The following is a 24,770-nucleotide window of genomic DNA, read 5'->3' as shown; positions in this document are numbered from 1 at the left end:
GCTTCCAGCACTTCTGGGTGCCCTGGGGGACATTTGTTGGCCGTCTTATGAGGTCCTTTTGTTCCGTACGACGTACGTGATGACGTACGTGATGGCGCTGTCAAAACGAACCCCCTCACCACTGGCCGTGGATGACCTGGTGGTCCAAGCTGACTTGGTGCTATGTCACCTGCAACGTTCTAAGATGGACCAGGCTGGTAGGGTGCGGTAGCTGTCCTTGCTCCCGTGCATGGTGGAAGGTGCGTGCCCTGTGGCATTGGTCTCGGCCTTCGCGCAGGTGCGCCCGGACCTACCTGGCGCATGGCTGATGCATGAGGATGGGTCGCCGCTCACCAAGTACCAGTTTTGTCACGTCTTGGGGCGGGAGCTGGAGGCCACGGGTCTCGATCCAAAGGAATTTGGGTCGCATTCCTTTCGGATTGGGGCCGCTACCTCGGCGGCTGCGGAGGGACGCTCCGATGCAGAGATTCAGTCTCTGGGTCGATGGTGCTTGGCAGCATTCCGTAGGTACATTCGGCCTACTCTATCTGTCACTTTTCACCATGGCCGACTGGACACATAAGCGCTCGCCAACTTCCCGTGGGGGCCTTGAGGTGTGTTTTCGCATTCGCCTTGGGGCACAATTTTGCTTTAATTACAATCTGGCATAGTTTACTCCAGGCGGTGTGTTTTGTGCCTCAAGAGCTGGTCAGCCTCGGTTTTTTCCTTCATCTCTCTTCTAACATGTGTGGTGCTTGAGTGCGCTATGCCAGTATGTCGACAGCTCCTAACCTCTCATATGCATATTTCAGGTCGACAGGACGTAAAGTCTGTGTGGATGATGGGCCATTCATTTGTTTTTTGGGCCTCGCGGCCGACCATCGCCTCTGGTGATGGTATGTGTGTTCCCTCAGGCTGGGGAGGTTAGGTGGCTGGGTGAAAGAGGAATGAAGTGGAGTGGACTGCAGGCTGGGCTGACTCGTGCCCTGCGGAGGTTTGGGGTCCCGAGAATCATTATATTCCACCTGGGTGGTAATGATTTAGGGTGGATATCTGCTCTTGAGCTACGCTCTGTGATAGTCCGGGACCTCCATATTATTGCGCAGTGTTTGCCAACGTGTAGGTTGGTGTGGTCCTCCATTATCCCCAGAAGAGTGTGGAGAAATGCTGTATCCTGCCCCCGCCTGGAGCGTTCACGGAAGAAGGTGAACGCTGCAGTTGAGAGGTATCTGCTGACCAATGGCGGGGGTGTTATTCGCCATGACACCATCGGCTTTCAGCGGATTGCACTGTATAAGAAGTGATGGCATTCATTTGAGCCCGGAGGGCGTGGCTCTGTTTTTGGGCGATGTTGTTGGTTGGACACACAGTGCTGAGAGATTTTGCTTAGGTGGTGGCGGTGCTGCGGCTTAGGGCCTAGCTGTGGCGGTAAAGAACGGTCATCCTTTTAAGATCTTGTGTGTGTGTGTAGAGAGTGGGGTGCGCTCTCCCTTGGCATCGCCTGTCATGGGCCATGCTTCTGTCAGGGGGATGGCCAAGCCACCTGCCGAGGTGGATGACCTGGGAGAGTGATCACCAGCAATGGTGTGTATGTGGAGTCATCTATAACCCGACTTTCCTATAGTGACCGTTCTTTGGTGCCGCCACCAATTATAGTTATAGTTAATTGTCAAAAATAAATTTGACATTCATTTTTGAAACTCCAGCACTTTGTGTCCGTGTCTTATTTATTTGTTAAGTTAAGTGATAAGTTAAGTTAAGGTTTAGTTTGGTTGAACTGTAAAGTGGTCCTGGGGATACCAGATGGCGAGTTTAAGAATCACGAATGCTGAGTAAGCAGTGAGGGAACATAAACCGCTGATAGGTTCCCCACGTTACACTTGGAAGGTGTCTTGTGACATGTTAATTAGGGGGAGGGATGTAGACAGGGCAAGGAAGTCACATGCTAGATGTGAGTCACTCTGTCCTGAGAAGCCCCACCCTTCCCTATTTCTCTCTTCTTCGGCGGCGGTAAAGAACGGTCATCCTTTTAAGATGTTGTGGGTGACATTCTATGGGATGAGATAATCTAACTTTGGCGAATTTTATCGCAAAAACGGCCGTTTTCGCACTTTTTCCCTAATTCGCATATTTAATGAGATGTGAAAATCGGCAAAAAGTGCGGTTTTGCCGCGAAATCGCACTTTTTAAAATTTTTAGTTTTCGCTAGAACTCGCATCCAGATGTTTTCACATTGAAAAGTATACAATTCGCATATTTAATGAGATGCGAATTTGAAAAATGTGTCTAAAAATCTCAAAAAAATCAGACCAGGTTCTGATATGCGAATTGGCCAGAACCCTGCACAGATCATAGAGATCTGTGCATGGCCGTGTGTTAAAAAAAGTGGAAAAGTGTTTTTTGACAAAAAAATAGCGTGGGGTCCCCCCTCCTGAGCATAACCAGCCCCAGGCTCATTGAGCCGGGGCTGGTTCCAAAAATACGGGGGACAAAAAGCATAGGGGTCCCCCGTATTTCTGAAACCAGCCCCGGACTCTTGGACCGGTCCTGGTTCCAAAAATATGGGGGACAAAAAATCTGGGTGTCCCCCGTATTTTGAAACCAGCACCGGGCTCCAACAGCCCTCGGTGTCATGCCACAGCCGGGGGACACTTTTTATATAAGGTCCCCCGGCCGAAACATGAGCACCGTGGCTGGTCAGCCTTAAACGGGGTACCTGGAGGAGTGGGGACCCCCCCATAAAGGGTTCCCCCCCCCCAGGCTTCACCCGTCCAGGGCTGAAGCCCGGGGCTGTCACCGGCGTCCGTGGCCAGTGGACGCCGGCCTGATATGGTTAAATCTTCCATACATAACATTGCTTTATACAGGAGAACTACAAGTGCCAGCAGACCTCCCCCGCATGCTGGGACCTGGAGAACCACAAGTCCCAGCATGCGGGGCATTAATGGGCCCGCTGGGACTTGTAGTCCACCTGTAAAAAGAATGTTAAAAAAAAACACACAGAAAAGTAAAACTTTATTACACACACATTCACACTCCTCACTTTTACACCCACGTACTCACCAATCCAGGTCCAGCGCTGTCCTCTTCACAGCCGGCTCCCCCCGCACTGACAGCGGGGAGAACCGGCTCTCTCCGATGCCGCTAACAGCCTCTGTAGTGCTGTCCCAGCCCTGATTGGCTGAGCTATGCGTCTCCATGGAGACGCATAAGCCAAAGACGCTCTCAGCCTCTGTAGCGCTGGGACAGCGCAACAGAAGCTGTTAGCGGCATCGGAGATAGTCGGTTCTCCCCGCTGTCAGTGCGGGGGGAGCCGGCTGTGAAGAGGACAGCGCTGGACCTGGATTGGTGAGTACGTGGGTGTAAAAGTGAGGAGTGTGAATGTGTGTGTAATAAAGTTTTACTTCTCTGTGTGTGTTTTTTTTTAAACATTCTTTTTACAGGTGGACTACAAGTCCCAGCGGGCCCATTAATGAACAGGATAAAACAGCTGGAGAGCACACAACACAGGTCTTTAAATGTTATGTTATACCAGGGTTGCCGACCCTCCCGGAATTTGCGGGAGTCTCCCGAAAATCGGGTCCCCCCTCCCGGCCCCCGGAAGGGTGGGCAACCCTCCCGGAAACAGGGGGACCCCCACTGAGCCCCCCGATCGCGGCATTTAAATGCCGCAATCCGCGGGTCTCAGAGGAGGGGGCGGAGCTAATATGGCACAATCGTGTCATTTTAGGCCCGCCCCCTCCATGGAGATCAGTTATTTCGGATATTTGCCGTAATGGGGGTGGGGCTTCACTGTTAAGCCCCGCCCCCAAACTCGGCATGAAAGATTCCTCTCCGGGCTTCTTCCGGAGAGGATTTTATGCAAGTCGGCAACCCTGGGTTATACTTATACAGCTTGTAGCTTTGCTTTGTTTGAAAGGGCTGAATTAATTTGTGGCCCTTGGTTAACTTCTACTGACTTTGACTTATTCACAATCAGATCTCAGGAGCTACAGGTAGCTATGTGATATCCAAAGTGCAATCTACCTGTAAATGCTCTTTCTTGAGCCTTAAACCATTCACCTTATGTAATTGTTATCTTCTTGCAAAACTAAATCTAATATTTGCAGTTAGGTGCAAAGTACTTACAGTATGTACCAAAGATGTATTCACCAGTGTAAACATTCGCACCCCATATGCACCATATTGGCTTGTAATATGTGGACACATCTAGAGCAGTAAATGACTCTTTAATAGTTCAAAATTCGAGAAGCCACTCCAAATACCCAACATTTCAGTGAAAATATTGGTCACTAATACCCCTTTTTCCTTAGGTTATCACACATGAACCCAGGATTTCTGTCATTGGAAATGGCTAAACCCAGGGAAAGTGACCAGAGAATCCAGACAAGTGTTTTTTTCTGTTGCAACTGGGGTCCCGTTTACAGCATAGGAAGAGCCGGTGCTTGGAGATGGTAACCGGGGTCCCGGCATCTGTCTGAAGGAGTCTTAGCTGGGTCGCATCCGGGTGCGACCTGGCATCTCAATCTAAACAGGGTATTAGAGAACAGTTACATCATCTACATCAAAGTATGGTGGATACAATGATTTTGAAATGCTCTCTTTACACATTAGCTTGTTGGCAGGAGACTCCGATTGACAAATTTGGTCTAGGCTTGCATCCCCCCTGCATCCTGTTCGCTATTAATTCACATCTGTTGTAGGAGTGGTGGCATTTGAATTACTGGGAAATACATTTTTCCACTCTTTCCAGTGTCTGTTCATTGCTGAGCATGATACACTAAGAAATAAACATGAAAAAAGCATGACAAAGTAACTATAAGATATATTTAAATGTCAGACAATGAAGTGCAGTGAATTCATATATTGCATCATGGTAGATAACTAACATCAAGTTGTTTGCGCATGACATGCTTATTTTGCTTGCTACATGCCCTTTATGTGTGCAGGGTGCTTGCCACATTTCTCTTACAAATGGGAGGGTGGCGCAGGGTACAACAGCAATGAGTTTGGTTTAAAAAGAAAGATGATCCCTACAACTGTGCTTTGGCGAGAGGAAAGAAAACATAATTACAACAGTTAATTCCTGTTTTTGATGCCTAGCCCAAATGTTAATATGGTTTAATGTGGTGGTGACTGATCAACTTTAAAACCGCTTCCCAAACATCTCTATACTGGACACTGATTGTGCTACATAACATATTTCTGGATTCTTTTTGTCTTGAGATCTGCTCTGTAAAGTGAATACATTTCGAAGCAGTTCTGTGACGTATCCAGAGGCAACTAAAGTAAAAATGTATACCTATGTAAATTATGTAGCCGATATGATTTAATAAAAATGCAGAAAGAAGACAGAAAACAATGTAAAATATTAAGTAAAACATACAAGAGGATCTACAAACCAATAGATCATACTTGCTGACTTTCTGGCTGCCGCCTCTGGGAGGAAGCAGCCAGCTTGGCACAACAGGGGGAGTGGTCACGGAACTGGGGCTTTTTCTGGGGGTGTGGAGATGATTGTGTCATCACCCTGCCTATTTCTCCTTGTGCGGGTGGCTACGGGGATGAGTGGGAGGCCATGTTGGGGAGGGATATATAGTGCAGGGGGTGTAAGCAGCCTCCAGGAATACAGCCTGATTTTCAGGACCTCCCATCAATTCCACGAGAGCAGGTGAGTGCAATAAATTAATCTGAAGTCAGAAAAACTCAGTTAATAAGACTTTTTGGGTCTGCAGTCACTGAGATAAAAGTTACTTTACTCTAAAAGTGACAGTGTAACATTTTGAGCATATTTCTTAAGTTTGCCGCATGTTGTCTATTGCGTAAAACATGACCTATTTAACCCTTTGTCAACGTCGCTGTGAAAAATCCTAAAAATATCTGCTAAAAATGCCACCGCAACTGTTCTTTTTTTGAGTGCAATATTTAACTAAACTTCCAATAATCATCTCGATCAGGTATCATCTAAAAGTCATGTGAAAAGGGCATTTGCTAATTTCCCCAAGTCAAACAAAGCTACATCCGCAATGTCAGCTTCTGCCTGCCGGCCTTGGCCAATAATTTCCAGTGTTTTTTCCTGGGAGTTCCTGAGTTATTTGCTTTCGTGCAGCTGTTGTCTATGGAAATGAAGCTTTAAATGCTCGGATGTGCATGGTCATAGTCAGTTTGTTTTTATATTGCAACATGCATGTCAATTTTGAAGCGGCTGGGGGACGCTTTAAGCAAATACCACGGTAGCGGCTGTACTGGAATTTATTTAACTTGGATTTTTATTCAATAATGCTCTTTTTTTTTAGGAGTACTGCAGCATGGCCCCTCTCTGTATCACAGCCACTTAGATCGTGTTCTCCTGATATATGGCAGGCCGTGAAACACAGACTACACAGTTATTAGGAAATATGAAGAAAGGGCTGAAATTGAGATGCTGCTAAAATATACTTATTCTCAACATCAGAAAAACTATTAGAAGACGGTACACCACATAACTCCACCGATGTCTGCCTGTATTTTATGCACAGATGAAAGTTAATATGACACCAAATCCTCTGGACTATCTCCGTACCCAATCAAACAAGCATTAGACCTTGTATGCGAGTCTTCTCCCGAATAGCACAGGCAGTAATGTTCCTGCCTATATTTAAAGCGACACTAATGCATTTGTATTACACCAACTGTGCGCTACCCAGTGTCCTCCTTTTTTATTGTAGGGGTTTTATTTTAATAATTAGTAATTAGGCTGTGCTCTTGTAAAGCAACGATGAGGGGGGAAATAGGGTAGGGAAGAATAAAACAAAAATCAACACTATATAACATGTACTGTAAAATTAAAACAAAAGCCTATTAAAATATATATTTTTTTTAAATGTTTTTTTTTTTCTAAAAATCAACATCTAGCCTTATTCATAAATTGAGTTTCTAGGAAGCAATCGCTCCCCCCATGGCTGTGGGGAGGGCAAAGCAAGCAGCTGGGTTGTAGGAGTAATAAAGAAGAAGAATCAATAGGCCATGCAATGGAGCCAAGGTGCTGCCATTTATCACACCGCTTCTCTGACTCCAATCATTCATCATGCTCAATGAGGCAGCAAATAGGAAAATGACTATTTGTATCAAACACATCTGCACTCATCCACTGAGGTATTTTATTCCCATTAACTGTGAAAGTAAAATACGCAGAGTTTTCTAGCTCCTTTCAGCTCAGGTTGGCAGGAGGAATATCATAGTACAGGCACACAAAGGGCTGCTTCATTTTACACAGAGAACACACAAGTTTTTTTTTTTTTTTAATTCTTCATATCTTTATTTTTTTGGTCACAAATGCTCCCTGTCTTTAGAGAGGGGATATGGTAACTACGTATTACATTACCGCTGGCTGCCCCCCCCCCCCCCCCCCCTCATTCTGCCATAAATTACCTCTTCTAAGTGGCTCGAAAGCTAATTTCCTTAAGTCTTTTGGAAGATCAGATGCAAATGGGAGGGTTATTATCATTGTGGTGTAATATCCCATGAAATGGGAGCATCATTAGCGGGTTCTTTTTATGGTCGGCCCAAGTTTATTTCTAACGGGGGACGTGATGTTGAGGACTTCTTCAGAGGGACTTTAGGAGCGGGGAGCCGGAAGCGCTATGGTTTTTTTTTTACTTTTCAAGTGGTTCAAAATTCTTTAAATATCAGACATGAGTGGGGTTTTCACAAACAGCAGGGTATATTATACACAGCGGAGCAATTAACATGGCCAAGGTCGTCCGGGTTGGAAGGTTGACAGAAGCATTAGGTCGACAATGGAAAAGGTCAACAGTCAAACGATCTAAATTAGTTTTTCATGTTTTTTTTAACGAAAACAGCCAGTATTTCATACCCTACCATCCACTAGGGTGCGGAGGGAGAATTTAATAGTGCCCAGAACCTGGCGAGCGCAGTGGTACACTGATACGGTGTCCATGTCAACTTACGTCGAAATTTGTGTAAAAAAACATGAAAAACTCATGTCAACCTTTTGACTGTGGACCTTCCTATTGTCGATCTAATGATTGTGTCGACATTCTGACCCTGTCGACCTAAGCCTTGATGACCTTTAGTGGTCAACCTCATGCATGTCGACCTTCCTAGGTTTGACCCTATGACCCATACCCAGAGGAGCATAGTGTGTCAATATAGGGAAATAAGTACTATAGGTGGAAGGTTTGGAGGGGTAAAGACGACGGTCCTGGGAGAACTAGAGCCCTAACCTGGTTAGTATAGAAATTCAGGGGTAAATTTACTAAATCTCCTAAAAATGAAAAAAAAAAAGAGGTGCTGTTGCCCATAGCAACCAATGAGATTCTGTCTATCATTTTCTAGGATGCAACAGAGAAATGATCGACAGAATTTGATTGGCTGCTCTTTTCAGTAGGGGAACATAGGAAATGTACCCCTCAGTGGGGCCCCTTGGTAATCTGAACATCTCGACAATCCCGTTTACCTGGCAATTATTAAGTGTAAAGTATAATCGCTCCTGTATAAACACTGCTATGCCCCAAACATTTATCATTTTGCACAGGACATTTGTTAATACATTACACGTATGTCATTGCCTAGCAACATGCATTATCCCAGTGACTATCCATCATACACGTGAGATGTGAGATGCCTATAATCACTAGGATCATATTGTTGTGGCACAGATTATGTTGTCTAGGGTTCTATGTTGTTCTGCAGTTATTACTAAATGAAAACTATTTGGCCGGTATATGGGGGGACACAGGGGCAAACACAGGATTTAGGGGATACAGTCACTACGTCGAATGAATTAAGGTTGACATACATTGGGTCGACCACTGGAGGTTGACACCCGATATAGGTCTACATTACTAAGGTCGACAGGGTTGGAAGGTCGACAATGGAAAGGTCAACAGTCAAAAAGTTGACATGAGTTTTCCTTTAGTTTTTTTGCCGACATCGGTCAACAGGCGGTATTTCATAACCTACCATTCACTAGGGTGTGGTGGGTGTGCCGAGAGCACATGGTACACATAGGTGTCAATGTCAACTATGTCCACATTCCAGACAAAAACATGAAAACTCATGTTGACATTTTGACTGTCGACATTCCCATTGTCGACCTAATGCTTGTGTTGACATTCCAACCCTTTTTTACCTTAGCCATGTCAACCTATTTCAAGTGTCAATTTAAGCCCTGTCAACCTTCAGTGGTCGACCTTCATTAAGTAGGCCTTATGACCCAGATGTAACTGGAAACCCCCTGCACGTATTTGCATATGGGAACACCATGGGTGAGATTTAATAGGATGAGATATTCAAAAAGTGAGAGATTTGGGAAGAAATCTCCAGGTTTTTTAAAGCGGCAATCATTTACACTGCAACATCAAACTGGTTTTGCAGTGTAAATGATTGCCGCTTTAAAAAAATTGGAGATTTCTTACCAAATCTCTCACTTTTTGAATATCTCATCCTATTAAATCTCACCCTATAAGTCTACTGCTTTTATTAGCAATTCTGTTGCAAACTTCCAATGTGTGTGTGTGTATATGTGTGTGTATGTGTATATACAGGGCCGTTTCTAGACAATTTAGCTCCCAGGGCGAAGAAAAAAAAATGCGCCCTCCCCCCCAAATACATAACATGGCATATAAGAAATTGCAGCAAGATAGGGTGTGTGGCTTAATTAGAAAAATGGGTGTGGCTTAATATAAGGGCGTGGCCTAGCAGGAAAACAATTACCTTACATCACACTTTTGCAACCTGCATGACCAGACATTGGTTACCGCAGGAGTTGCCATTGTCCTACTACACTTAAGTTTACAGGCTGAAGGCCACACAGTGACATAAAAAATATAAAGGCCCACACAGTGACCTAGTGCGCCTCACAGATCAAGGCCAAACAATGACAGGCTACTTAAATCATTATACACTATTTATCCATGATGCCAATTACACATGACGCCGCACACCGTGATGACAATTACACATTACGTCGCACACCGTGATGACCATTACACATTACGTCGCACACCGTGATGACAATTACACATTATGCCCAGTGGCGTAACTAAGTTTTGGGCGCCCCCCCTAACGCCCCCCCGCCGCCGCCCCGCCAAGCACCCCCAATCCCCCGCCGCCCCGCCGCCCATGCAAACCCCCCCAATCCCCCGCCGCCCCGCCGCCCATGCAAACCCCCCCCCCAATCCCCTGCAGCCTTACCTATAGCGCTGGTCCCGGCGGCTCCGTTCTTCTTCTGCTGAGGACCACCACAAAATGGCCGCCCCCATACAGCAGACAGTTTCAGAGAACTGTGTGCTATATGGGGGCCGCCATTTTGTGGTGGTCCTCAGCAGAAGAACGGAGCCGCCGGGACCAGCGAGATAGCTAAGTCTGCGGGGGATTGGGGGGTAACTATGGCACCGCAGCCCCCGGCGCCCCCACATGCACAGCGCCCCCCCGCGGTGGCGGGGGCTGCGGTGCTATAGTTACCACGCTGATTATGCCGCACACTGTGATGCCAATTACATATTACGCCGCACACCGTGATAAAAATTACACATTTTTGTTGCACACCGTGATGACAATTACACTTTATGTCGCACACCGTGATGCCCTTTAGACCCCACACTGTGATGCCCATTACACCCCACACTGGGATGGCAATTACACAATACTCCCCACACCGTAATGCCCATTACACATTATGCCCCACGAGCCGCTGCTGCACAACTGATGCCGTTTACTAATATGCCCCCACAGTGCCAGATATGCCCCCACAGTGCCACACATATATGCCCCCACAGTGACAGCTATGCCCCCACAGTGCCACGCATATGCCCCCACAGTGCCAAATATGCCCCCACAGTGCCACAGATATGCCCCCACAGTGACCGCTATGCCCCCACAGTGCCAAATATGTCCCCACAGTGCCACACATATATGCCCACACAGTGCCAAATATGCCCCACAGTACCACACATATATGCCCCCACAGTGCTGGATATGCCGCCCACAGCGCCACACATATATGCCCCCACATGGACAGCTATTCCCCACAGTGCCACAGATATGCCCCCACAGTGACCGCTATGCCCCCATAGTGCCAAATATGCCCCCACAGTGCCACACATATATGCCCCCACAGTCCCAAATATGCCCCACAGTGCCACACATATATGCCCCCACAGTGCTGGATATGCCCCCCACAGCGCCACACATATATGCCCCCACAGTGACAGCTATTCCCCCACAGTGCCACACATATGCCCCCACAGCGCCACACATATATGCCCCCACAGTGACAGCTATGCCCCAACAGTGCCAAATATGCCCCATAGTGCCACAGATATATGCCCCCACAGTGCCAAATATGCCCCCACAGTGCCACAGATATATGCCCCCACAATGCCAAATATGCCCCCACAGTGCCACAGATATATGCCCCCACAGTGCCACAGATATATGCCCCCACAGTGCCAAATATGCACCACAGTGCCGGAAGCAGCATACAGTAACTCACTGTCTCACTCTCTGCGTCTCCCCCTGCTGCCATCGCCTCTGCTGCTGCCTCTTCTTCATCTTCCTTGGGGAGTGGAGCGGAGTGCATCGCATGTCTCTCCTTCCCCTTCACTGAGCTGTCAGCCATTCATAGTTACATCGTGGGCTGGCTCCTGATTGGCTGACAGCCCAGTGACACAGTGAGAGAGGGGAAGGAGAGACGCACGATGCGCTCCCCTCCCCTCGGAAATTAATCAGCAGCTGTGTCTGTGGCGCCGCGGCGGCAGGCGGTGAGAGCCGAGAGGGGGAGGAAGGGAGGCGGCGCTGGGGGGAGCTGCCGGGCGCCCCGGCTGTTTATTAGAGGCGGACAAGCCGTGCGGCGCCCCGGGCTGCTGCACGGCTTGTCTGCCTCTAGAAACGGCCCTGTATATATATATATATATATATATATATATATATATATATATATATTATATATATATATATATACTCCAAAACTAACTGGAGAGACCACTTTAAGACACGATGTAGACGGGCAGGACGTGTAGACAAGGGCTTTTCTGACATTGAGACACACACCTCTGCTAGTGATTCAGACCAATCAGGCAAACAGGTTTTTCCGAAGGGCAGTGTCACCCGCTCCAAATACCAGGGTCAAACAGAAGGAGAACTTGTAGGAGGAGCGGAGCTAAGTGCAGGGGAAAAAAGCAACAGGGTCGCAGAAACAAAGCAAAGCCGTAGTTTTCAATTTATCTGATTACACACCTAGCGTAAATGAATTAGATGTTCTGGGCAAGGGACTTTCCTTTGTTAGAACGTTTGGTACTTATGTAATATCTGGGCGCCCGATTTTTTCATCACATCGCATCGCATCGCATCGCATGCAATATAGTGGCATACAAATCATGCGATGCGATTTTTTATTGTAAGGACCCGATTTTTAATTGTATAGTCACCCATGGTGATTTCATACCCCCACTATCCAACTACGCATGGAGTTGATTTTATATAGTGTGGTGAGCGCAGCGAGCCACCGAGCCCGAAGCGTGGCAAGCGCACCAAGCCCCGCGAGGGGACGCAGAATACATGTAAAGTAATCCGCGTCCCCTCACGGGGCTCGCTGCGCTTGCCACACTATATAGAATAAACTCCATGCGTAGTTGGATAATGGGGGTTTGAAATCACCCATGGTTGACTATACAATTAAAAATCTGGTCTTTACAATGAAAAATCGCATCGCATGCCTTAAGACACAGGTCTTCAACCTGTGGCCCTCCAGATGTTTTGGAACTACATTTCCCAGCATGCCCTGACAGTTTTGGCATGCTCTTATAGAAAAAATGTGGCAATGCATGTTGGAACATGTAGTTTCACAACATCTGGAGGGCCATAGGTTGAAGACCCATGCTTTAAGTAGTGGCATGCAATGAAAAAATCGGGCGCCCAGATAATACATAAGTACCGAACGTTTAAACAACGTTCATTTGATTTTGAAATAGAGTTTTATCGCTTTCATCGACTGCTGAAATTAAAAGATTTATTTTCTAAACATCCTCAACCTGATAGACAACATAACCCATTTTGAGCACCGCTGCTCCAACCCCTCTATTGAAATACTCTAAGCTTTATTGGTCAACAAAAAATATATTATTCCAATTTAACAAGGGAGCAGAATTTAGCCCTTAAAAATCTTGGAGCTAATACTAAAATCAACATCCGCCCCACTGACAAAGGGTGCGAGGTGGTGAATTTAAATAGAAGCGACTACATTACTGAGGTACACAGACAGCTATCTGACTCAGCTTGCTATAAGAGTTTGACTTATGACCCAACTTATACTGTATCTGTAAATAGGAAATTACCCAAAATACAGAAGACCCTTTTTGACCTGCCTGCCCTCCCAATAGTGTCCTCATGTGGTTCTATATGCCAGCCATTGTCTCAGTATATTGATTTCTGGCTTTAACCAGTTGTACAGAATACTACTTATTACTTGCGAGATACTACAGATTTCATTCAGAAATTACAAAGATTGGAAAACCTGCTTACAAATGCGCTATTGGTAACATTAGACGTGTCTAGCTTGTATACCAATATTGTCCACAAGGAAGGTTTGATCTCTACCAGTCCACACTATGGAGGTCCTAATGTTAATTTTCTTCTAGAGATTGTGTTAACCAAAAATTATTTTCTTTTTTAAAGTACATTTTTTTGCAGTCACAGGGTACGGCTATTGGGTCAAACATGGCCCCAGCCTACGCAAATGTATTCATGCACATGTATGAGAATCAACACATCGGGGGAAAGTTACTAAAGGAAATTTGTAAAAAAATAGGTGTATTTGTATCCAGAAATACACTTATTTTTGACATTTACTATCCCGAAAATACGGCAATTCGTATTCGTATTGATGTGCTATCAATACGAATTGCTGTATTTTTGGGATAGTAAATGTCAAAAATAAGTGTATTTCTGGATACAAATACACCTATTTTTTACAAATTTCCTTTATTAAATTTCCCCCATCATGTCTCATAGCCAATATTAAATTTTTGTGTTTTTTTACGTGAGATATATAGATGATCTTTTCATGGTGTGGACTGGTGGGCCTGAACGGTCGACTGACTTTGTGGACTATTTGAATTAATTACAGACTACTATACATTTTACTATGGCTTTCAGTGATACATATATTAGCTTCCTGGATGTTGGGGTCACGCTGGTGGATGGTTCCATTGTGACCCGAATAGAAACACTGTATTGATGGCAGACAATTTTCACCCTATGCCACTTAAAATGTGGGTTACCTTTGTTACAATTACTCAGGGTAAGACGCACATCTGAGGATGATGAATTATTGACAGCACTCACAGAAATGGGTGACAAGTTTATAGAAATGGGATATGCGTTACAAGAAATTCAGGATGCAATTACTCATTGTGTTGAGTTGACTCAAGAACAGTCTTTGGTTTCTTTTACCAAGAATAATCAGACTGATAGATTGGCATTTGTCAGCACGTACTCTATAGCCTCTAAAAAAATACGAGATGTAATTCTTAGTCATTGGCATTGCTACAAAAAAAGAGTAGTAACGTTAAAGATCTAGTTGCTAATTCTGATTTGATACCTATAAAAACCTCTGGGTGGCTTACACCCAAGAATGGCAGCTTTAAATGTTAAAAATTTGTTAATTGCCAATATGTATTAACTTTTCCTGTCTAGATACCCGAACTCCCAAAACATATCCCATTCGATTCCATCTTAATTCTGATAGTCATTATGTGGTGTACGCTTTAACCTGCTCATGCAAATTGGTGTACATTGGCAAGATGATAAGGACTTTGAAAGAAAGAATTGCCATGCACCGGTCTTCACTGAAAAAAGCCTTTGTTTCTATTGATGCTAGTACTCCTCCTGTTGCCAAGCATTTTCATAATCTCAAACATACAATGAAGGGGGATCGTGGTAATCTCCTATTGCGAAGGGAATGCTATTGGATCAACCTCCTTGATTGCGTTTCTCCAAATGGACTCAATGAGGAGCAATCTCTGCTGCTTCTTATAGACATTATTTTTCCACAAGCTTTTCGATATTTTTTTGAATTTTGTCCATATATACAGTTTAAGTATGAGATACCTATCTGGATTATTTGGTGCTTATACGGTTTTTCTTTTGATACATCGTTTGCCTGCTTTTGGACACCAGTTCATGTTTCATAGTATTTATCAGTAAAGGTAGGGCAAGTGGGAATTTTGACTGATGCGAGAGGTGTTGGGCGTTTAGTCCGGTCCCTTTCTTTATCATGTACTTCTTCCCTTTAAACCTTGCGCTAACCCCCACATTGGCGGTGAATCCTGGCAATTTGTTGGGATCTCGGCCATTTGTGGGTGTCTGGTGCGCTAGTTAGTTAATTATTATACAGGCGCGTTTCCATGGACATGACCTCCGGGACTGTTTTCCGCCCAGCCCGAGGATGTGCCTGTGATGTCAGCGCCTCTTCTACCCGTCCCACAGCGTCACCTTGGTGACGGACGTGGTGACCGGCTTCTGCCAGAACCGACGTCGCATCACTTCCTGGATACGCTGGCTTGTTCCTTGCAACATACACGCAGTATGTGTTGAAAATCATGAACACAGGTGATCCTAGGTGAGCAGGCAAACAGGTGTGTGCCATTATTATTGTTTGATGCACTATATATATATCCGGTCTCACAGGAGCACTTATGCTCCTGAGGACGGTGATAAAACATCGAAACGGCCGTCGGACATCAGTGACCCTGCCGGTGGACCACCATGTATACATTTGATGGATGTGGTAACTCTTTTGTACATGGACTTTGTGCCCTTTCTTTGGTGTGTCCACCATTCATTTCTCTGATGGATGTACTCTATTATTGAGAATGACCCTTTTACTATAAAATGTTTATTGGCAAGGTCTCCTGTGTGGAGATGGCACAGTCGGAGTGGGAAGGGGGGTGGTGAAGGGGGGGAGAAAAAGGGTTGAGGGGATCAGTCAGATATCTCTGGGTTGGGCGCTGCCCAGAATGTCCCAAGTGGGGGGAGGACAGTCTGTGGGTCAAGGAAGGTGGCAGGGTGTCGTCAAAGGCTGGCGTCCCAAGCACCTCCGGCGGTGCACCGTGCACATACCTGATAGCCGCTGCTTCTTCTCTCGTCTGGAGGGCCCCTCGACGTTGTCCCCGGCCTGGACACTTCACTGGTGTCTGCTGCAGGGGAGGACGCCGGCTGTCGATCCACGCCGTTTCTACAGCAACCAGCGGCACTTCCGGGTTCTGCGGTGATCGCGTAGCCGGGAGTGTTGGTTGGTGGGGCAGGGTGGGCTCGACTCCCGGATGGGAGGAGACTTGTGGGCGGAGATTGAAAAATTACAGGTACCGTAGGAGCTGATTGGATGATTTTTTATTACTCTCCACTTTATCACTTTTTGAAGCTCGATACATCTGGCCCATAGTAGACTCCAACTAATGCTACAGTTTACAATATGGATGGAATTCTTCTTTAACACCTATCAGTGGTTGAAATTGCTAACTACATGAGATATTAAGCCAAGGACCCTATGAACTTATTGAAGGACTCATTAGATATGCTAGTACAAATCAGTGCTCTACCTAGGAGCATAGGTTACAAGGTTTTGCATGAACAAGCTGAGAGTTAATTATCTGACACTTTTCATACAGGCAGGGCCGCCGAGAGGCAGGGGGGGCGGGTACATTTTACCTGGGCCCGGGCCTATCAGGGGGGCCCGGGTCCGGAGACACACACAGACACACACTTTACATTTTTTTTTTTTTTGCAGCGCTGTAGTGGGGGTGCGGGCGGGTGCCCCCACGGGCGGGGGTGGGGGGGAGGAGGGGGGGGGTGTCCTCGGGCGGCAGCTCTCACCAGTCCCGGGGAGAGCTGGTCACCTACTGTAACTGTATAAGTAGAGAGGAGGAGGCTGGCTCAGCTGCAGGGGATGTCATGTGGTACTTCTGGCTTCCCGGAGGCTGGCCCCGCCCACCACACTGTGCTGCTGCTGCATGCCATGTATCATCACTCAGCCCTGCTCTTCCTGGTCCAGCTCCTCTGCCTGCTCTACGCTGCCTGCCTCCCCCACCACAATGTTCCCTGCTCTTCACCTCACAAGAGGACACTACAAGAAAGCCAAGTGGGTGAGTGTGCATTGGGTGTAATATTGAGGGAGGCACTGTGTGTAATGTCTTGGGTATAATATGGGGAAGGGGGGCTGTGCATAATGTATTGTACTATGGGGGAGGGGGGCTGTGCATAATGTATTGTACTATGGGGGAGGGGGGCTGTGCATAATGTATTGTACTATGGGGAGGGGGGCTGTGTATAATGTATTGTTCTATGGGGGAGGGGGGCTGTGCATAATGTATTGTACTATGGGGGAGGGGGGCTGTGTATAATGTATTGTACTATGGGGGAGGGGGGCTGTGCATAATGTATTGTACTATGGGGGAGGGGGGCTGTGTATAATGTATGGGGTGTAATTTGGGGGAGGGGGCTGTGTATCATGTTCTGGGTGTAATATGGGGAGGGGGCTGTGTATAATGTCCTGTGTCTAATTTGGAAAAGGGGGGATGTTTATAGTGTACTGGGTGTAATATTAGGGAGGGGGGCTGTGTATAATGTACTGGGTGTAATATGAGAAAGGTGGGGGTCTGTGTATAATGTAATGTTAAATTGTGTTGTGTGTACTGGGGGTAATATGGGGTAAAGGGCTGGTTATACGGTGTGCACTGTAATGTGCTATAGTGCTGTGTGGGGCTGTAGTCAAAAACTTGGTTTGGAATCCCAAGTTGTGGGCACATGGTTATGGTTAGAGTTGAGGGGGTATGGTAAAGATAAGGCTGCAGGAAGGGGGATGTTAGGCGCTAAAAATGAGGGGTTAGGCACTTGGGGGTAGGGTTAAAATAAGGGGGACAGGGTAAGTATACTTACGTAGCCCGTCACGCTCCCTTTCAGATTGGACACAAATACAGTATATGCCACAGTGTACATATAGGCCCTCATTCTAACTGCTGTGTTCGCACATGGGAGCAATGCTGGGCAACTGAGTATGCGCATAAACTTTTCTGCGCATGCGCAGCTGCTTAATACGTGCAGGCGTGGCATGCAGCAGTGTGGACAGCAGACATGGATTGAGCCCATGGGATTGCCCAGTATTTGATGGGCGTTCCCATGAAATCGTGGCCTGTTCAAATGGAAATGCGCCGGTGATGCAGGTGCCGGATGTCAGCTTCCTGCTCTTTTCCCCTTAGATCTAAGTCAGCAGAGACTGACAGATCTGCGAGAGCTCGAGAAATCATTCGATGGTCGGCGACCATCGAATGATTTTTGCCCTGCTGTCTCAATGTGATAGATGAGGCGAGTAGGTGGTGCTAGCCAGTGACTCTCGTTTTACCTAGTTTATATACTGGGGTCAGGTTTATGGATTAGATGGGAGGGGAGGGGTAGAGTTAAAGGTGCACACGGTACACACATGCAAAAACCACTGGCAATATGGTTGCTGTGCGACCATATTGCCAGCATTTAGAGTGTCCTCGCTCCCGTTTTCAGCCCCCTAATTGTCGCTGGTCGGAGGAGAATGCTCCTCCAACTAGCGACTTCCCCTGCCTCTTCTCCCGGCAGTGTGTCATTTTCATCAGCAACCAACTCTGGTCGCTGATGAAAACGGGACACTGAGCAATATGATTTCTGACCAATACATTGCCAGCGATCATATTGCCCCGTGTGTACACAGCTTTATGCTGTAGGGGAGGTCTGGGCATAGAGTTAATATACACCCCAGGATCCAACAGGAGAGTTGGGATGCCACTGTTGGTATTGGGATATCATTCTGAGAGACAGCTATAGAGTGGGCAGTCAAGAATATACGCAGGTAGAGCACAATTATTATTATCGTTTATTTATATGGCGCCACAAGGGTTCTGCAGCACCTGACAATACATAGATGAGCAAAGAACAATACAAGAAAGCTTGTGATTTACAGTACACATGCAAATTAGGACAGGTACATGGTAAATTAAAAAGACACTGATGCAATTATAACAGTGGCAGAGATATATTCTAAGAAAAGCACATGAACGAGAGAGGGCCCTGCTCATTAGAGCTTACATTCTAAAGATACTACACAATGATACTACAGGGTTTTTAGAAGGAGGGCTGGTAGAAAAAGCAGGGCCACTTGATTATATTTGCCCCCCCAGGCTTAAAAGTGTAAGCCAGCCCCTGACTATGTTACTAGTTTCCCAGCATCAGTGAGCACATCACACACAGCGTCTTATATGTACACATTATACTATACTTGTTCTGGCTGTGCTAGGGTGTAGCTTAGCAGCTCCCACAGCAAGTGCCAGTCCCAGCACTGATCGTATCCTGAGACCCAGCAGGGGGTACAACTCGGTGGCACCCCTGCCTCTCCCCCTGGCAGTAGCCCTCATCATGAGTCACACTGATTGGGAGCTTTAAGTAGCAGCAGCCAGAGCTGAGGTGCTGCAATACGCATGGGTAGACAAGCAATCCCAGAATCAGTGCTGCCATCCCCTGTCCAAGCCCAGTGCCCGCCCATCTACCGAACCAACCCCAGCTCAGTGTACCACCCATCTACCCAACCATCCCCCAGCCCAGTGCACCCCCATCTACCCAACCAACCCGCAGACCCAGCCCAGTGCCCAACATCTAGCCAACCACCCCCCATCCAATAATGTTGCACTTCCCAGCATCAATACAAAACTACGAAACAGAAGTTTTGTATTGAGCGATAGCACTAAGCACGATAGTGGTTTTTTTTACACGTTTTGTACATGTATATTCACAAATGTCTCTATATGTTGTTTTGCCAGTGCTTGCGGCGTCCCTGTCTGGCTTCTAAGACTGGCATGACGTCATCTCCACCGGAAGTCCTGTTGAGAGACGGAGGTGCCGGGGGAGGGAACGGACGGGGGGACGCCGGAGTTCCATGGTTGTGTGAGTATATATTTTATGTTTGTACACACTCACAATGTAGGTCCTGATGAGGCCCGAAACGCCGTTGACACCACAATAAATTTACCTATATGCACAAGTCCTGGAGTGACGCTTTTTCTGTAAAGTTTAGATATATATATATATATATATATATATATATATATATAATGAAGGGGGCACACAAGCTATTATGCAGGAATTACTGTTTTAGCGCCTACCTAGTGCTTTCAGGGTCTCCCTTGTCCTCAGGGTGACACAGCATAAATATACACATGAAAAGACATTCACTTACCCATATAAATACCCCCAATGTAGTCCCATCTCTCCATCCCCTCTGGACGCCTAGGTCCATCCTACCGGAAGTGCTCGGCACCGTACTTCTGGTATCACGCAGAGTAGGAAGTCAGGGCACACACACGTGTGTTCCACTGCTCCCCCTCCGCATTCCACCAGACGGCAGTAACCAGCTACATCATGATTAGCTAGCCGCTCATAACAGTAATTCCTGCATAATTGCTTGTGTGACTCTTTCATTGGATTATCTGTACAGATTTTTGGATTACACCAATTCCATTACCCTGTAAAGTGCTGGCATAATAGTGGACTTTATAGATTATATATATATATATATATATATATATATATATATATATATATATATATATATATATATATATATATATAGTGTATAATATAAAGGCAAAGGCCTCTTGTATAGTAAGAAAGATCTGTATGTTTGTATGTATTAATATGCCGTGGTCCCACACCCCCATGGGGGCCCTGGAAGTTGGTGTACCGGGGCCCAGGATTTCTCTTGGCAGCCCTGCATACAGGTACATGATGTATTACATTTACTTATCAACAGACAGATAAATATTTTATTCTGTTTGATAACAAAACTCCAAGTGCCTGCTTGCTGCTGGTATATTCATTATGCTCTTATTAGGCATGTAAACTAAGCAGTATACGCTGATTGAGGCAATGTGTCTGACATTTGTCTCCCTCAGCAATTCATTGACGTTTAGATGTCTCCTTTCATTCACAACAAGCCTGACGGCTGCTACTGACTGGTGCTCTAAGTACAGGATCAATGCAACAGGAATTCCTGATTGTTGTACAATAACGGCACATGTAGGACACACAGAATAATACAAACTGAAAGAAAAGTTCCTTTTCATCATCCTACTTATTACAAAGTAGATAATAGGAGGGACGTGGCTACACAAGGGAAAAAAGAAGCAAAAATACATCCGTACATAATGTTGTTCTGTGTACATTTATTTACATCTTCTGTAAATGGACGACTAATTTATGGTGTTGTGTTGTGTGTGAATACCAGGCATTAAATCTAAGCAGTAGCACTGAAAATAACCTCATGCGCAAACTTATTTTTACACCTCATAACTTCATTGACCTGAGGAATTAAGGAATATATATATATATATATATATATATATATATATATATATATATACATATACACAGTCCAATCCAGCCGGCACTCTGTGAATAAATAACAACGGACCCCGGTGCCCAAGGCAATAATCCATATACCAGTTCCAAAAGTAATGGCACTCAGGAGGCAGAAGTAAATGCAAAAAAACGGATGTGTATTAAAAGCTAAGCTTTCGGGTTTCACCCCCTTCATCAGAGCACAATCCTACAGCAATCGATACATACAGACAAACCACATAAATACCTTACTGCTGGCTTCTTCTTCCGCCGCCGTCCCCGCCGGGCACCTGCTGCAAGAAGCCGGAAGTCAGGCTGCTGACGTCGCTCTTGGGTAACAGCAAGCGCCGCGTTGCTAAGCAACGCCTGCAGCTTGCCGTTCCAAGGCGGCCATGTCATCAGACAGACCGCATCCAGACAGCGCACCGCTAGCCCTAAGGGAGCAGATTGAGGCTATATATATATATATATATATATATATATATATATATATATATACACATTATATGAATCAGAGCAGCAGTGTTTATTCCTTCATTCCTCAGGTCAATGAAGTTATGAGGTGTAAAAATAAGTTTGCGCATGATATTATTTTCAGGGGGAAAAAACAAGCAAAGAGGTTACACTTGCCATCATTACATAAAATACATAATCAGAGGCATAATACAAACATAAACACATACAGGAAATACATGAAAAATAAAAAATACATACAATACAACAGCAGAAAAGTCAGGTCATCGCATTCCAACTAATTTTGTCATTTAAACCATGCGGGTGAATTGTTTTAAGACGGAAGATCCACCTAGATTCACAAATGAGCAATTTTTTAGCTCTATCACCGCCCCTGGCGGATTCAGCCACCGTATCAATAATGAAATATTTTAATGAAGCCAACGTGTGGCCCAATGCTTTAAAGTGGCGTGCCACCGGCTGCTCCACCACTCTGCCAGATAAGGCCAAGTTGATGGCCGACCGGTGGAGTGCCATCCTGACGCGGAACGATTGCGTCGTCTGACCCACATAATAGTGGCCACATGGGCACACTATCACGTAGACTACATACTCAGATCTACAAGTCAGAACTGAGCGAATGTCTGGATGCGGTCTGTATGATGACATGGCCGCCTTGGAACGTAAGCTGCAGGTGTTGCTTACCTGGAAGTGACGTCAGCAGCCTGACTTCTGGCTTCTTGCAGCGTGTGCCCGGCAGGGACGGTGGCGGGAGAAGCAGCCAGCAGTAAGGAATTTATGTGGTTTGTCTGTATGTATCGATTGCTGTAGGATTGTGCTCTGATGAAGGGGGTGAAACCCCGAAAGCTTAGCTTTTAATACACATCCGTTGTTTTGCATTTACTTCTGCCTCCTGAGTGCCATTACTTTTGGAACTGGTACTGTATATGGATTATTGCCTTGGGCACCGGGGCCCGTTGTTATTTATTCACAGAGTGCCGGCTGGATTGGACTGTGTGTATGCTTTCACTGTGTCAGCATAGTGATTAGCTGCAAGGCACCTATCTTATTGACTTTGTACTATTATACACAGCACTACCTTTTTTTGCCCTCTGCTGGATTTCTCCACTTAGCATGGATACAGCAGGAGCTTTGGCTTCCCAGGACACTACTGGGTGCCAGAATATTTTTGTCCCCATTGGGGAAAAGTTTTCATTTACGTATCGAGAAATTACATCAGCATCTATTTAAATTACGGCGACGTGAGACCGATTTCCATCTGCATGGATCGTCGTTGTCTGATTATTACCGTGCAAACAAAATCCTGCGTGGGTTTTGCATTAAAATTATCCCCACGATCGGGCGTCATAGCCCTGAGTTGGATAGGGATATTGAACAGAGCGGCTTTGGACCTCATGGTCCTTGTAATTGAGGAATCCGGCAGAGAACTGCTGGTGACCAAATCCAAAATTGCCAAATTCCAGGATGAACACAAGGAAATACTGAATAGCCCTACTAATGCTGGTAGTGTACTAAAGCTTGAACAGCAATGCGAGACCTATAAGAAGGATCTCTTAAAATTTAAAAGAAACAAGCGCCACACAGTGGATATGGACTACGAGGAAAATAAGGTTTACACCTGGCTAACAGGGGAGCACCCTGACAGACGCCAGGATTCTGGATACCGACGCCATAAGTCAGGCAAACTGTGCAATCGTCACAATAACACTAATGCCACCAGTGACAGTGACTTTGCGGTGTCAGAATCTGATGACGCTAATGATTCACAACGGGCCCCTTTAGGCCAAACAGCCTCTACTGCCGGGCAGCGCATAAGAGTCCGGCCACCCGTAGGGGGGGACAGAACAGGCGAACCAAGACGCAACCCCCCTCGCCTGGTGTTGACGAAGAAACCTTAATCTTCAATTTATCTGATCGTATCCTATCCACTGATGAGGCATCTGCGCTCAAAAAGGGCTTGTCTTTTGTGCCCACTAACTTTTTCGAAGAGTTTGACTGGCGTTGTGACCAGCACAGATTGATGCGCAAGTTGCGGCTAAAACAATTTTTTCAGTTAAAACCAGTACCAGCCCCTAGTGGTGTCTTTGAGGACTTTTTGTCATCTAATTCACGATCTAAGTTCGATCGATATCGACCAATCCCTCTATTAAGACATTCAGCAGGTTACTGGACAATTCGGTTAATCGCTTTATGGCAGCGCCTGGTAAAGTTAAAAAAAACCTGTCCCCAGTAGAAGCCAAGGCACTCAAGCAATTGGGTAGCTACCAGGACATCACGATTAGGCCCGCCGACAAAGGCGGCGCCATCATGATCCAGAACATTCAAGATTATCGAGATGAGATATACCATCAACTGGCGGACAGTGCTGTATATCGAAAATTACCTGGCAATCCGACATTATAGTTTCAGAAGGAACTTACAACGATCCTGTCATCTGCTATGTCTCAGGGTCTTTTGTCTGCCAAACTGCGTGATCGGATTACAGTGGCAGCCCCGGTGGTTCCTATGCTGTATACCTTGCCTAATGATGCCAGGAAACCACCGGGTTGCCCCATTATATCTGCTCGCAACTTTCTTTATCAATCTGTGGCACAGTTACTTGATTTTGTACTCCAACCATTGTTGTCCTTGCGTAAATCCTTCTTGAAGGACACTACCAGCTTCTTGAAATTACTGCTTGATATTCCTACTGTTCCACCTGGTACATTGATGTGTTGCCTTGATGTCTCTAGCCTCTATATGTCAATACCCCATGATGGTGGGCTTAGAGCAGTGCACTCCTTTTTGAGACAGTATTTGGATAATGAATTGTTCAATCATGATTTATTTCTAAAACTACTAGGGTTGACTCTTGAACTCAATTTTTTTCTATTTGATGGTAGTTATTACCTCCAGCTACG

At 45.9% G+C, this 24,770-nt stretch overlaps 1 long non-coding RNA gene across 1 annotated transcript in view; it reads right to left on the bottom strand.

The window, feature by feature from the left end:
• Positions 1 to 4,236: 4,236 nt before the first annotated feature.
• LOC146019688 (uncharacterized) overlaps positions 4,237 to 24,770 on the bottom strand; it is a 98,943-nt gene continuing 78,409 nt past the window's right edge. Inside the window, exons 3-4 of the long non-coding RNA XR_014450662.1 lie at positions 4,587 to 4,759; positions 4,237 to 4,506 (exon numbers count right to left, since the gene is read on the bottom strand). This is a non-coding gene — a long non-coding RNA (uncharacterized LOC146019688). The remainder of the gene's footprint in view (positions 4,507 to 4,586; positions 4,760 to 24,770) is intronic.

The sequence above is a fragment of the Crinia signifera genome, chromosome 1 (genome assembly GCF_055691185.1).
Source record: "Crinia signifera chromosome 1, ASM5569118v1, whole genome shotgun sequence".
In the NCBI taxonomy this organism is placed as follows: domain Eukaryota; kingdom Metazoa; phylum Chordata; class Amphibia; order Anura; family Myobatrachidae; genus Crinia; species Crinia signifera.
Note: the sequence above shows the minus strand (reverse complement) of the source record. Positions and strands in the feature narration are given on the sequence as shown.